General features: G+C 41.1%; 1 long non-coding RNA gene across 2 annotated transcripts in view; it reads left to right on the top strand.

The window, feature by feature from the left end:
* The first annotated feature begins 245 nt into the window (after positions 1 to 245).
* LOC134760070 (uncharacterized) overlaps positions 246 to 13,998 on the top strand; it is a 29,387-nt gene continuing 15,634 nt past the window's right edge. Inside the window, exon 1 of one of the 2 annotated variants that reach the window (XR_010136956.1) lies at positions 246 to 541. This is a non-coding gene — a long non-coding RNA (uncharacterized LOC134760070). The remainder of the gene's footprint in view (positions 542 to 13,998) is intronic. The other variant, XR_010136957.1, reaches the window with a different exon arrangement.

The following is a 13,998-nucleotide window of genomic DNA, read 5'->3' as shown; positions in this document are numbered from 1 at the left end:
AATATGAAAAATAGATTTTGATTATAGTTTACAAATGTTCTGTCTTTTCTTGCCATAGGATTTTACCTCTCCATTATGTTTTACTAAGGCATGGTCATTTGACCTGCTCTGGCTAATGGGAGGTGGGCAGAGTGATATGGATTGCTTTTGATTGAAAGGCTTAGGAGTGAGTATGTGACCACTATGTCATCTATATCATAGAGCCACCATGATGGCCAGAGAGAACCTGCCCTGTCAACTTGGGTTCCAAGGTGACAGTGACATGGAACAGTGCCTCAGGTGATTAGGAATAGATGAGTAACATGGGAAGAAATATCCACACTGTATACATTAATCCCCATTAATCATCAACATCATCTGCTCCTGACATCCAACCATCAATATCCTCATGGCCAAAGGACCCAGAGTCACCCAGGGCAGATGATCCTTCTTCTGACTGAGCATCAGAAAGTCAACTGTAGCCTAACACATCACAATGCCTACATCATTCACCTCATTTTATCTCATCACAGAGGCATCTCACATCAGCACAAGAAGAAGGGTGAGTGCAGTACAATAAGGTATTTTGAGAGAGAGAGAGAGAGCACATTCACTTAACTTTTACTACAGTATATTGTTATATGTGCTCTATTTATTATTTGTTATTGTCCTTAATCTTTTACTGTGTCTAATTTATAAATTAAACTTTATTGTAGGTATGTAATATGGTTTGGCTGTGTCCCCACCCAAATCTCATCTTGAATCGTAGCTCCCATAATCCCCATGTATCATGGGACAGAGCTGGTGGGAGGTAATTGAATCATGGGGGCACATTTTTCCCATGCTGTTCTGGTGATAGCCAATAAGTCTCATGAGAGACTTATAAAGGGCACATCCCCTTCACAAGCTGTCTTGCCTGCCACCATGTCAGACATGGCTTTGCTCCTCCTTTGCCTTCCACCATGATTGTGAGCCCTCCCCAGCCATGTGGAACTGTAAGCCCATTAAACCTCTTTTTCTTTATAAATTACCCAGTCTTGGGTATTTCTTTATAGCAGTATGAAAATAGACTAATATAGAATGTATGTATAGAAAAATGTATTGTGTATATAAGATTTGGAACTGCCCACAGTTTTGGGCACCCTCTGGGGTCTTGAGATGGATCCTCCATGGGTAAGGGGGGACAACTATATGTACCTAATGCCATACGTACTATATGTTCCTAATACCATAGGTCATAATAAATAAGCAAAATTTGGAATAAACAATTAAAAAAGAAACACACAATTACAAAGTCACACTGGGAGATTTTTAACACTTGTTTGGGAATTGATAGAATACTCTGACTAAAAAGTAGTTCATATGTAGCCTATTTGAATAAGCTGATCTTTAAAACCTGACCTAAGAGACATATAGAATTCTGCAATCAAGAGAAAACACAGTCTTTGCAAACACATAAATGGTAAACTAAATCTCCATAAACAACAAAGGATTAATATACCACCTCCCAGGTTCAAGCGATTATCCTGCGTCAGCCTCCTGAGTAGCTGGGATTACAGGCACATGCCACCACACCCAGCTAATTTTTTTGTATTACTAGTAGAGACGGGGTTTCACCATGTTGGCCAGGCTGGCCTCAAACTCCTGACCTCAGGTGATCCACCTGCTTCAGCCTCCCAAAGTGCTGGGATTACAGGCATGAGCCACTGCGCCTGGCCTAGAAATCAATTTTTAAAAATAACTATGAAAATGTTATATGTCTAGAAATCAAGAAATGCCCTAATAAATAACTTGTTAACTATAGAATAAGCCATAGTAGAAATTAGAATAGATGTGGACTAGACATATAATAAAAATACTTCATATCAAAACATACTAGGTCCATCTATATAAAGCCATAAAGAATGATATTAGAATAGAAGAAAGTCTGAAAATTAATTAGAAAATAATTTATCTTAGGAAAGCAGAGAAAGAATAATAAAATAAATGTAAAATAAGCATATGTAAGATATTAAAATATGAAATAAGAAATTAAAAATTAGAAAATAAGCATATGGGAACTCAACAAAGCTGAAAATGCCAGTGATATGGTTTGGCTTTCTGTCCCCACTCAAATCTCATGTTGAATTGTGATTCTGAGTGTTGGAGGTGGCGCCTGATGAAAGGTGATTGGATCATGAGGGTGGTTTCTAATGGTCTAGCATCATCTCCCTAGTGCTGTTTCATGATAGAGTTCTCACAAGATCTGGTTGTTTGAAAGTGTGTAGCCCCTCCCCCTTCATGCTGTCTCTCCTGTCGCTGTGTGAAGATGTGCTTGCTTCCCCTTCACCTTCTGTGATGATTGTAAGTTTCCTGAGACTTCCCAAGCCACGTGTCCTGTACAGCCTGTGGAACTTTGAGTCGATTAAACCTCTTTTCTTTATAAACTTTCCAGTCTCAGGTAGTTCTTTATAACAATGTGAGAACAGACTAATACAGTTGGTTTTTAAATATATCTAATAGAACTGGTCATTTTTGGCAAGGTTCATGTAGGAGATGGAAAAAGTACACATAAAAAATATTAAGGATAAAATTATGATATGAAAACTAATAAGAAAATAGTATGAATACATTAATTCCAGGCTGGGTGCAGTGGCTCACACTTGTAATGCCAGCACTTTGGGAGGCCAAGGTAGGCAGGTCACCTGAGGTCAGGACCTCGAGAGCAGCCTGGCCAACATGGTGAAACACTGTCTCTACTAAAAATACAAAAATTAGCTGCGTGTGGTGCTGCGCACCTGTAATCCCAGCTTCTCAGGAGGCTGAGGCAGGCGAATCACTTGAACCCGAGAGGTGGAGTTTGCAGTGAGCCAAGACTGTGCCACTGCATTCTAACCTGGGCAACATAATGAGACTCCATCTCAAAAAAAAAAAAAAAACCACACACACACACACACATTCCAATACATTAAAAATTGTAAACAAATGAAAAATGAAAAATCCCACAGCAAATATTTAAGAAGCAATAATTCCATGTTTAAAATATATCAAACTTTGGAAAAAGATAAAATGCCTGCAAATTTATTTGAGGAGACTAGCACAACCATAATTGCAACATCTGTATCAAACAGTATAAAGAAGGTTACAGCCCCATCTTTTTCTTTAAAATCCTAAACAAAATATTAATAAACTTAATCCAGCATGATTTCAAATTACAATAAACCACAAACAACTTGGACTTATCTCAGAAATGCAAGGTGGATTCAGTATTGAGAAATTACCTAAGGCATTTTACCACATTAATAGACTAAAAGAGAACAATCATATGATTATCCCACCAGACGCAGAAAAAAACTTTTTGATAACTTTTAACATCAAGTCATGACAAAACTTCATACCAAACTTAGAAAATCCAGGAACTTCTTTAATTTGGTAGAGAGTAACTTAAAAAAATATTATAGCAAATTTTATTCTTAATGGTGAAGAAATAGATAATGATGTTCACTGTTCCGCTTGTATTTTTAACTTTATAAGTAAGAAGTTTTGTCAGTTCAATAAGGCAAGAAAAATAAAGACATAAAAATTGGAATGAAAGAAACAAAAATGTTGCTGTGTTGTAGTTACCCTGCAGAGAGGCCATGAGCTCCCTATTGAAAATGTGGTTGAGATTCACAAAGGGGATGGATAACACCATGCCTGTAAAAATAGGTTATGGAAGGCTTATTACTCACTTATTGAGGCTTTCTGGGGAGAGCAGAGCCTGGGTTGTTTTTTTTTTTCTTTCTTTTCTTTTTTTTTTTTTTTTGAGACAGGGTCTCACACTGTTGCCCTTACTAGAATGCAGTGGTATGATCACGGCTCACTGTACCTCAACCTCCTGGGCTCAAATGATCCTCCCACTTTGGCCTCTCGAGTAACTGGGACTACAGGCACGCACCACCACACCTGGCTAATGTATTTTTTGTAAAGACCAGCTCTCACTATATTGCCCAGGCTGGTCTCAAACTCCTGGGCTCCAGTAATTCTCCCGCCTCAGCCTCCCAAAATGCTGGGATTACAGGCATTAGCCACTGCGCCCTGCCTTGACCTGGGGTTTTTATTGTAGTTATGTGATAAAAGTAATCTGAACATTGATATAGGTGGGGCTGGGGGCCTAGTGGCTTGAACTTCACAGCTGGTGACAAAGGATAGAGCACCCAGGGCTTTTTATCAGCTTGCTCAGATCTCAGACACAGGGTAGAAGAGGAAGTCAGAGAGGGACGGTTAAATCTGGGAGCAAACATCAAAAATAGAGCCAGACTGTTTATGACAGTATTGACAAAGAAGGCTGAAATTGAAAATTGAAGCAATGCACAGATTAAACACCTAAATTACCAGAAGAAATTAGTAAAAATTTCTAGATATAAAATCTATAAGCAAATTCTATTGTATTTCTAAATTTCTATCAGAAATTTAGATTTAAAAAGATATTTGCAACAGCATCCAAAATATAAACTACCTAGAAATAAACCTAACAAAATTATAACATTTTTTCAGAGAGAAAAATTATAGAATTTTAATAAAAGATATTTTTTACAAATTCAATAACCACCTCTCAGTTTTGCCCAAATTAAACTCTATTCAAAACCCTTCCAAGGTTTTTTATGGAACATAGAAAGATGAATGTTAAATTTATAAGGAAGTAAAAATGTCCCCAGATAGTGAAGATACTCTTAAAGAATAAATAATAAACCTAGCCTTATGTCAAGACTTAATATAAGTGTGTATTTATTAAGCCTGAATGAAATTGGTACTTAAACCTCACAGGTTTATTTCTGCCTCACACAACATGACCAGTGAGAAAGTGGAAGGTGTCCTTCACCACCACAGTCACTCAGGGACTGGCGCTGACAGTGGATACATCATCCATAATGGATCCCAGCAGCAGGGGAAATACAGCCGGAAGTGGAGTGCTGGTTCCTCTATTTTTTGGTTATAACTGACACAACTTATTTCCACTCACAGCCATTGGCTGAAACTTGTCACAGGGCTGTGCCTAACTGTGAGAGACTGCAGAATGTGGGAAAGGAGACGGAATTGTTGATCTGCACCACTGGCCCTGGAGAGGCTATTGTCTTTTTATCAGCTTGCTCGGATCTCAGACATAGGGTAAAAGAGGAAGTCAGAGAGGGACGGTTAAATCTGGGAGCAAACATCAGAAATAGAGCCAGACTCTTTATAACAGTATTGACAAAGAAGGCTGAAATTGAAAATTGAAGCAATGCACAGATTAAATACCTAAATTACCAGAAGAAATTAGTAAAAATTTCTAGATATAAAATCTGTAGGCAAATTCTATTGCATTTCTAAATTTCTATCAGAAATTTAGATTTAAAAAGATATTTGCAACAGCATCCAAAATATAAACTACCTAGTTTATATTTTATATAAATTTATATACCCATAAATTGAACATGCTCGTAGCCTCTGACAAGTTTAGATCATGAAGAAACTTGTACCTATGCACTGGAAGGATAGCCAAACCTGTTTTTAATAGCACTGTTTATAATAGCAACAAAGTTAAGAACAACCTAGCCCTCCATCAACTGTAGAATGGATAAGTAAGTTGTAGATTGTCACAGTGAAATACTCATATAGAGTGATAGCTTGAGCCAGTTCATCCTGTCTTGCAAGAGCCAATTGTGTACTTCTCTTCCCAACTCTGCTTGAAGTGGCTTTATATTGTGGCTTGAAATCAGCTGTGCTGGAGGTATTTACACCATGGAAATGGGTAAACAGTACAGATCAGAGCTTTGGTTACCTGGAGAGCCAGTTGTTAAATGAAGTAGCTGGAACTACAGGCACTTGCCACCTACCACTGAATGTATAATAGTAAGAATGATAAACTACAGCCATGTGCATCAATATGGACAAGTCTTTATGCAAAGTAAAAGAATAAATTCATAGAAGCATACGCAGAGTATTAGTCTACTTGTATACATACAGTTTCAAAACTGACAAAAATAAATACAGGAATAACTAAGTAATACATACGTATATATTTATCAAACCAAGGGAAAGGTTAACAGAAAATTTGGGGTATGGTTATAAAAGGGAGGTGTAAACAGAGGATTGAGACCAGAAAGAACACATTTCAAGGGGCACAGTCATTCATGACTATGAGCTATTTCTTGGCTTCACTGGTGGGTAAATGAATATTCATGTTACATTAGCACTTTTAATCATCCATTCATATTTCATCCACTTTTTTTGTAGCCATACTACATTTCACAATTTATAAAATCGTATTAAATTGTACAATTAAAATCAGCTCTGGAGGGAATAAAGAGCAAAAATGACATTTGGAAAATTAAACAAATGATGTGAAGAAAAAATGAGTCAATCTCCTAAAATGCAGAGAAAGAAGTCACCAAGGTGAAAATGAGGAGGGAGAAGGTCATAGATATTGCAGCCCAGTGGGCAGACGGAGGGAGTCCAGGGAGGGACAACAGAAGAAGGGAAAAAATCAAGTTAATTGTTGTCTTTTCTTAGTGTGCAATGTCCATAGGGTTTTGAAGGTAAATGTTGTATACTCAAATTCTGTGCCTAACGAATCTGTCTTACATGCATGAAGGTGATTAAAAGAAATTGTGAGAGTTATAAATGCTCAGGAAATATATGAGTCACATAGAATTCATTCTATCAGACCCTCCAGATTAATCCCAGTGGCGAACCGAAGAAAGAGTGACTTTAAAGAACTTTGTTTTCTTGACACCAAACTCAAAAAGCAAAGTTTGATTATATTTTCACAAGTGCTAGATAAGTGATTCTTCATCTATTTCTACACTGCCTGAAAATGTCTATTTTATAAAATATATTTTATATCACAAGTCAGATGAGCCGTTTTCCAAAAATTGATGACATTTAAAAGGCGAATATATGAAACACCTATTCTCGTTCTAGTCCTGTATTTGCTGAACAGTGGCTTAATTTATCCCACTTTCTTTATTCTTCAACTGTATTCTATGGGATGCCAGGGTGGCATACAAGCACCTCTGAGGTGCTACAAATGAAATTCTGAAGTCTGAAACGTTATAAAGACAAAGTTTGTATTGAGATGTATTCAATACTAAGATTGAACTTATTGAAGACACTCCCAGTAGATTATCTTGGGTAATGAACTTGGGTAAGCTGAGAGTTGATCTGCTCCCCCGACCCTCATTCATTTAAACTTCTAGGTATATCACTGACTGAGCAGTTTTCACCTTGCAAGTATCCACTTATAATTTGGGCATTTTAATGTCCTTTCTCACAACACTGCAGAAACTGGCTAACTTCTGTACACAGTATTATGGTCAATAGAGGATTTGTGCTTGGTTAGATCCATGTATGACCCTGCAGCGTGTCAAAGAAAAGATTATTCATTGACACTCATTAAAGCACAGTAAGGAAGACTTTACTCAAGACCATTGTGTTGGTGTGGGGACCACTGCAATGGGGTTTTGCAGTAGAGGAGAGAGATTGGGCTCAGTTCTGGGGTAAGGGGAATTCTGACTCAACCAACCTAACAGGATTTTTGCTGAAGGCAGGCCAGGGTGGTCAGACATCACCTGGGGGATGGTGGAGGATGAGGTATCAACTGAGGGTAATCAGATATTGAGGGTGGGGAATTCTGGCTAAACTAACTTAGCAAGGCTCTTTTCTAAAAACTGGATTTTAAAAGGAGGTACGGAGATGAGCCTGGCTAAATTTTGGCCAAGCAAACAAGCTTTGTCAACAGCTACTTGTCAACAGATACTTGGGAAATATCAGGTATCAGGATTATATACCATTATAGGTGTTTCTGACACTTACTGTAAATCTTACAGGCTCTTTTTTTGACTTTTATATTCTCCGGAAGGAGTAGGAGAATAGATAACATTCATAGATTAAACTTTGAAACAAAAAGATGTCTGATGACTCTGCTTTTTAAGCAGCCAACAGATCTGTTGGGGAAATCTATATAAATGTGTTATTTGCAATGCTCCTTGCCTTGGAGGGCAGGTGACTCTTCAACTGGATTTCATGTTTGCTCAGGGTAAATAGTCATGTTCTGGTGGTGGCCTTTAGTATTAGACAGAGCGTGGGATGCAAAGGCAGAGAATCTAAGGAGCTGAATTATTTCTGCACTAAAGAGAGTGGGGAGGGAGAGAGAGAGCCAGAGGGAGAGAGAAAGCAGGGGGAAAGGACAGAAAGAGAGAAAGGCTCAGACTAAAAGGCTGGAGAAACCCTGTCAAGAGAAAGACAAGAAAGAGAATGAGGGGTGGTCTGCAGGCACAGAAGGCTGTTGAGTGAGCAGGGATGTCTATGTGAGTTTTTCTGTTTTGTTTTTTAAGCAGAGCAAAACATAGCAAGTGTTTATTACTGCAATGTAGCTGGTGGCTTTATGGTGATCGTTTTTAATAAAATAACAAATTTATGTTATTATTTATGTAGTAAAATTAATAAATTTCAAAGAAGAAGTTAAAATTAATATAATAAATTTAATATCTCAAGAATTAGTGGGAACAGAAAGATTAAAGTTAATATCAAATGTGAGATTTGGGCATTCAGTACGTAGCACTGAATATTGTAATCATATTAGCTGAATTGGCCAACATGACAAAAAATAAATAAAAGATATAGGACAAAGAAATATGTGACCATTGACATCATTAGATGAGAGAATCAGGTGCAAAGAGTAAACAAAGGACATTAAGTTTCTTAAAGACATTCCTACTGTGTGGTTTGCAGCGTGAATCCACTTCCTTATTTCTTCAAGAAGCCTTCAGTAAAATATAGACAACCTGCCCATGCTTTGGGGGATAGTTCATTTGGAAAGGGGTGGGTTGGTGGAATGAGGATGCGGCAAAACTGTAAATCAGCTTGTGTTCAAGCTGAGATAATGGCAAGAACAAACAGGCATCTGCCCAGCACGACTCGGCCACAATGGAGTTTCACCAAGGCAACAAGTAATTAGGTGAAACGTCCAGATAGTCTCCGCACTGTGCAACAAAAAACCCACAGACCGAAATCACTGAGATGCCGAGATGGACACGGCGGCCCCACAGAGATAAAATCCCTGGTTGTAATTTCGATATTTATTAGAATGTCCTCATCTTTCTCAGTGGTTGAATTTATCCCTAAATATAACTAATTTTAATTTTAAAACATTTAAACTGATAAAATATCTCACTTATGGTTTCACACAGAAATTAGTTGGAAATAGGACTCTGCCAATTAACAAAACATGCAAACACAGTTTTAAGCCAGTGAGTTATAATATTTGGGCACTCTATAAAATGAATAATATTTTTTTTCCTTCTAAAAACTGAAGAAACAGGAAGAAACACAATAGCTATTTTTATCCCTGTGGAACTTTAGAAATCATATTCTGCAAATTTAAATCTCATGTTAAAGGGCCAGAGCCACTGAATTTTCTTGAGACTGATAACGATACAATAATACATCTGACACTAAAGCTGCTGTTCATGAGATGGAGCAGGGACCTTTTGTTGGGGCCTGTGGACCCCCCAAGCATGGAAATAAAGGAAAATCTTGAATTCCTTCCAGGGACATTCTAGGCACCTGGCTAACCTTGAGAAGTAAATGAGCAAGTTGATAAGTGAAGACCTAAGAGTAGCTTAAAACAATAGCCAAGGAAGTCAAGAGGATTTTTGGTTCTCTATAGAAACGAAAGAAACAACCTTCACATCGGTCTCTGAGTTGTTTGTCAGAAACTCAGACTCCCACTAAATGGATTCGCTGGCCCATAGACCTCAGATAAGGGGGAACCAAGGACAGACACTGACTGGGGTTCTGTGGTCTCAGTTTCTTCCTGTGCGGCTGCACCCTCAGAAGGAGGAGGCCACACCCACGAGCTTGAGCTAACATTCTTGTCGGCTGATCCCAAGTTTTTAGGCAAAATTTTACCTCCTCCACCAATTGCAGATCAGAAAATCTTTGGATCCACCGATGACCTGTCCTCCTCCAATTCGAGATTTGAGATGTCCTGCCTTTTTAGGTCAAACCAATATATAGCTTCCATATATTGATTTATGACTTTGCCTGTAACCTCTGCCTCCCCACCTTTAAAATCCTTACCTGTAAACCCTCAGGGAGTTCAGGTTTTTAACGTGAGCTGCCCAGTGCTCCCTGTTTGGCGCCCTGCAATAAATGCCTCCCTTTGGCTTTCTCTTGCTGTGATTCCAGTGTCCGTGTTTGGTTTTCTTGCCCTGGGCTAGCAGACCCCAGTTTGGTTTGATAATATTCACTCTGTCTATCTCTGTCTACTGCAAAGGCATTATCTACACTTAAAATCAGGCTACATAGTATCCTTTACTTACATTAACTATCACTATAAAAGACTGAGAAACTCCGTGAGTTAATTCTTCCAACAGGTATTGATTGAGCACCTAGAGCTTGTGGCTGGAGATCAAGAAGAAGTTCAAACTCTTATCTCATGTGGCTTATGGTCTAGCACCTATGTTCAGACATTAGCCAAATAACCAGACAAATCACTGTTGACTTTTAAACTGAAACAATCCTCTGAAAGAAAGGGTCACACTTCCATGAGGGCTTCAAGAAGTATTTTAGTGGTCATCTCCACTACATGTGGAGACAAGAGCTTTATCATGCAGATGTGTGTTTATCAACCAGTGTGAGGAAATGAGGAGTCTGGAAGTTGAGACTTGCAGGTCCATCCCCAAGATGGGTGAAGGACCATGTCATTCACTGGGTTATAACGATGCTGTTCGCTGGAGGAATAACACTGCCACACCCTGGGAAGATGACAGTGCCATTTGCTAAATGGGAGCCAGTGATGTTCCCTGGGTGGGTGATGATGCCACTCACTGGGTGGATGATGACGTCACTCACTGGATGGATGATGACGTCACTCACTGGATGGATGATGTCACTCACTGGATGGATGGTGACACCACTCACTGGATGGAAGATGTCACTCAATGGATGGATGATGATGTCATTCACTGATTTATAAAGCACGGGATAAGGTCTAGATTAAGGAGGAGATGTTGAGCTGGAGGGGTTTTTGAGATATATGGGTGAATATTTGGGACAGTCAGCTGGTATCTCAGCATAGTATTGTAGACATAAGAGTCAGATTACCTGATTTTAAATCCTGATTTTACCACTCATTAGTTCTGTCACCTTAAACAAGTTACTTTATGTTCTTATGCCTCGGTGTCTTTATTTGTAAAACACTTTTATCAGTAATAATGCCAACCTTAGGGTAGTCAGGAGGATAAAATGAAATAATACATAGGAAGTGCCTGGAAACATGCTTGGCAGGAAAAAGACCCCAACAAACACAAGTTGTTGTTATTGGGTGTGTGGATCTGACATACAAAAGGAATGGGCTGGAGACATCGTTGGGGTCTTTGGAGAATGTGTGGCTGCTGAAGCAATGGTCATAGCAGAGTCAGGAGGAAAATGGGAGGGAGAGGCAGAGGGAGAGGCAGAGGGAGAGGAAGAGGGAGAGGAAGAGGGAGAGGAAGAGAGAGAGGAAGAGAGAGAGGAAGGGGGAGAGGAAGGGGGAGAGGCAGAGGGAGAGGCAGAGGGAGAGGTAGAGGGAGACACAGAGGGACAGAAAGAGGGAGAGGCAGAGGGAGAGGAGGAAGGAGAGGCAGAGGGAGATGCAGAGGGAGAGGCAGAGGAAGAAGGAGAGGAGGAGGGAGAGGAAGAGGGAGAGGAGGAAGGAGAGGCAGAGGAAGAGGCAGAGGGAGAGGTGGGGGAGAGGCAGGGGGAGAGACAGAGGGAGAGGAAGAGGGAGTGGAAGAAGGAGAGGCAGAGGGAGAGGAAAAGGAAAAGGGAGAGGAAGAGGGAGAGGCAGAGGAAGAGGAAGAGGAAGAGGGAGAGGCAGGGGGAGAGGCAGGGGGAGAGGCAGGGGAAGGGACAGAGGGAGAGGAAGAGGGAGAAGAAGAGGGAGAGGAAGAGGGAAAGGAAGGGGGAGAGGAAGGGGGAGAGGAAGGGGGAGAGAAAGAGGGAGAGGAAGGGGGAGTGAAAGAGGGAGAGGAAGAGGGAGAGGCAGAGGGAGAGGCAGCGGGAGATGCAGAAGGAGAGAAAGAGGGAGAGGAAGAGGGAGAGGTAGAGGGAGAGGAAGAGGGAGAGGAAGGCAGAAAGGCAGAGGGAGGGGCAGAGGGAGAGGAAGAGGGAGAGGGAGAAGCAGAGGGAGAGGCAGAGGGAGAGGGAGAGAGAGAGGCAGAGGGAGAGGAAGAGGGAGAGAAGGGGGAGAGGCAGAGGGAGGGGCAGAGGGAGAGGAAGAGGGAGAGGAAGAGGGAGAGGGAGAAGCAGAAGGAGAAGCAGAGGGAGAGGCAGAGTGAGAGGGAGAGAGAGGCAGAGGGAGAGGAAGAGGGAGAGGGAGAAGCAGAGGGAGAGGGAGAGGAAGAGGGACAGGCAGAAGGAGAGGAAGAGGGAGAGGAAGAGGGAGAGGCAGAGGGAGAGGGAGAGAGAGAGGAAGAGGAAGAGGAAGAGGGAGAGGGAGGGAGAGGAAGAAAAGGGCTAAATGAGGCCTTGAGGAGCCACCACATTGAGTGACTGGGTAGAAGAATGATCTGTCAACAAAAAAAGTCAAACTCCACAAAATATTTGAAAAGATTCATTCTGAGCCCAATATGAGTGACCAGTGGCCCATGACACAGCCCTCAGGAGATCCTGAGAATGTGTGCCAAGGCGGTGGAGCCACGCTCGGCTTTTACATTGTAGGGAGACATAAGGCATCCATCAACACATAGCAGATGTGCATCAGTCCAGTGTGGAAAGGCGGGACAACTGGAAGTGGGAGCTCCCAGGTCACAGGCGGATTCAAGGATTTTCTGATTGATGATTGGTTGGATGAATTATTATCAATAGAAAGGAATGTCTGGATCACAAGAAGGGGTTGTGGAGACGAAGGCTTTATCGTGCAGATGAAGCCTCCAGGCAGCAGGCTTCAGGGAGAATAGATTGTAACTGTTTCCTATCAGACTGAAAGAGGCTATTCTATCAGTAATTTCAAAATGAAGGAGGGTATAATGAGGTATGCCCAGCTTCCCTTCCCATCATGGCCTGAACTAGTTTTTCAGGTTGACTCTGGAGTGCCCTTGGCCAAGAAGAGGGATCCATTCAGATGGCTGCAGAGGGGCCTTAGAATTTCATTTTTGGTTTACACTGCATGAGAGTGGCAAAGAGAGACTGAAAATATGAAGGAAATCCAAAAAAGATGGAAGAGTGGAAAAGCCAGGGCAAAACGGTGTTCTCCAAAAAAGACAGTTCTCAACCTCAACAGGGTTGCATTGGATGAAAGCCTTGAGGAGACAAGTGTCCACTGAACTTAAGGCAAAGGAGGTCACTGATAGCTTCAGCAGGAGGTGTCTCTCCTAGGTGAGTAATGGAGCAGATTGGTGTGGGCTGACGGTGGGTAGGAGGTAAGGAGTGGAAATGCAGTTCAGATCATCCTTACTGAGAGGTTTGACTCTCAGAAGGAAAAGAGATAGGAGGCTGGAGGAGGAGGCAGAGGCATCTGCTTGGTGGTCAGGGGAGGAACTGAGGGTGTTGGGGTTTTTTTGGCATTTATGAGAAGTATGGAGGATTTTCTTTCTTCATGCTCCTCTGGATTTCCCAAAGTTTCTGCAATGAGCGTGTAGTTTTCCTTAATTATAAAATATAGCTTTTTAAAAAGCAGTATACATAGCCACATAAAATATGACTTGTATCAATCATTGGGGACATCAAGTCAGGACATAAGGCTGATATTGACCGGTCTGGCCTCAGATCTTACAAAGTCAGCTTAGAGGTAGGTGAGCTGCAGGCATTAGTGAAGGCATTTGCTGTATTCTCTCAGCCTTTTTCTATTATGGTGGGGAAATGCCATGGCCTTATGAACAGGGACTGTGTCATTCACCTTTGTAGCCCCAGGACCTACCACTGTCCTTGGTGCATGTGTTATTCTGTTGTCATGCTGCTGAGAAAGACATACCAGAGACTGGGTAATTTATAAATAAAAAGAGGTTTAATGGACTCCCAGCTCCACATGGCTGGGGA

Source organism: Pongo abelii, chromosome 1 (assembly GCF_028885655.2).
Source record: "Pongo abelii isolate AG06213 chromosome 1, NHGRI_mPonAbe1-v2.0_pri, whole genome shotgun sequence".
Taxonomy (NCBI): Eukaryota; Metazoa; Chordata; class Mammalia; order Primates; family Hominidae; genus Pongo; species Pongo abelii.
This window is presented reverse-complemented; position numbering and strand designations above follow the sequence as displayed.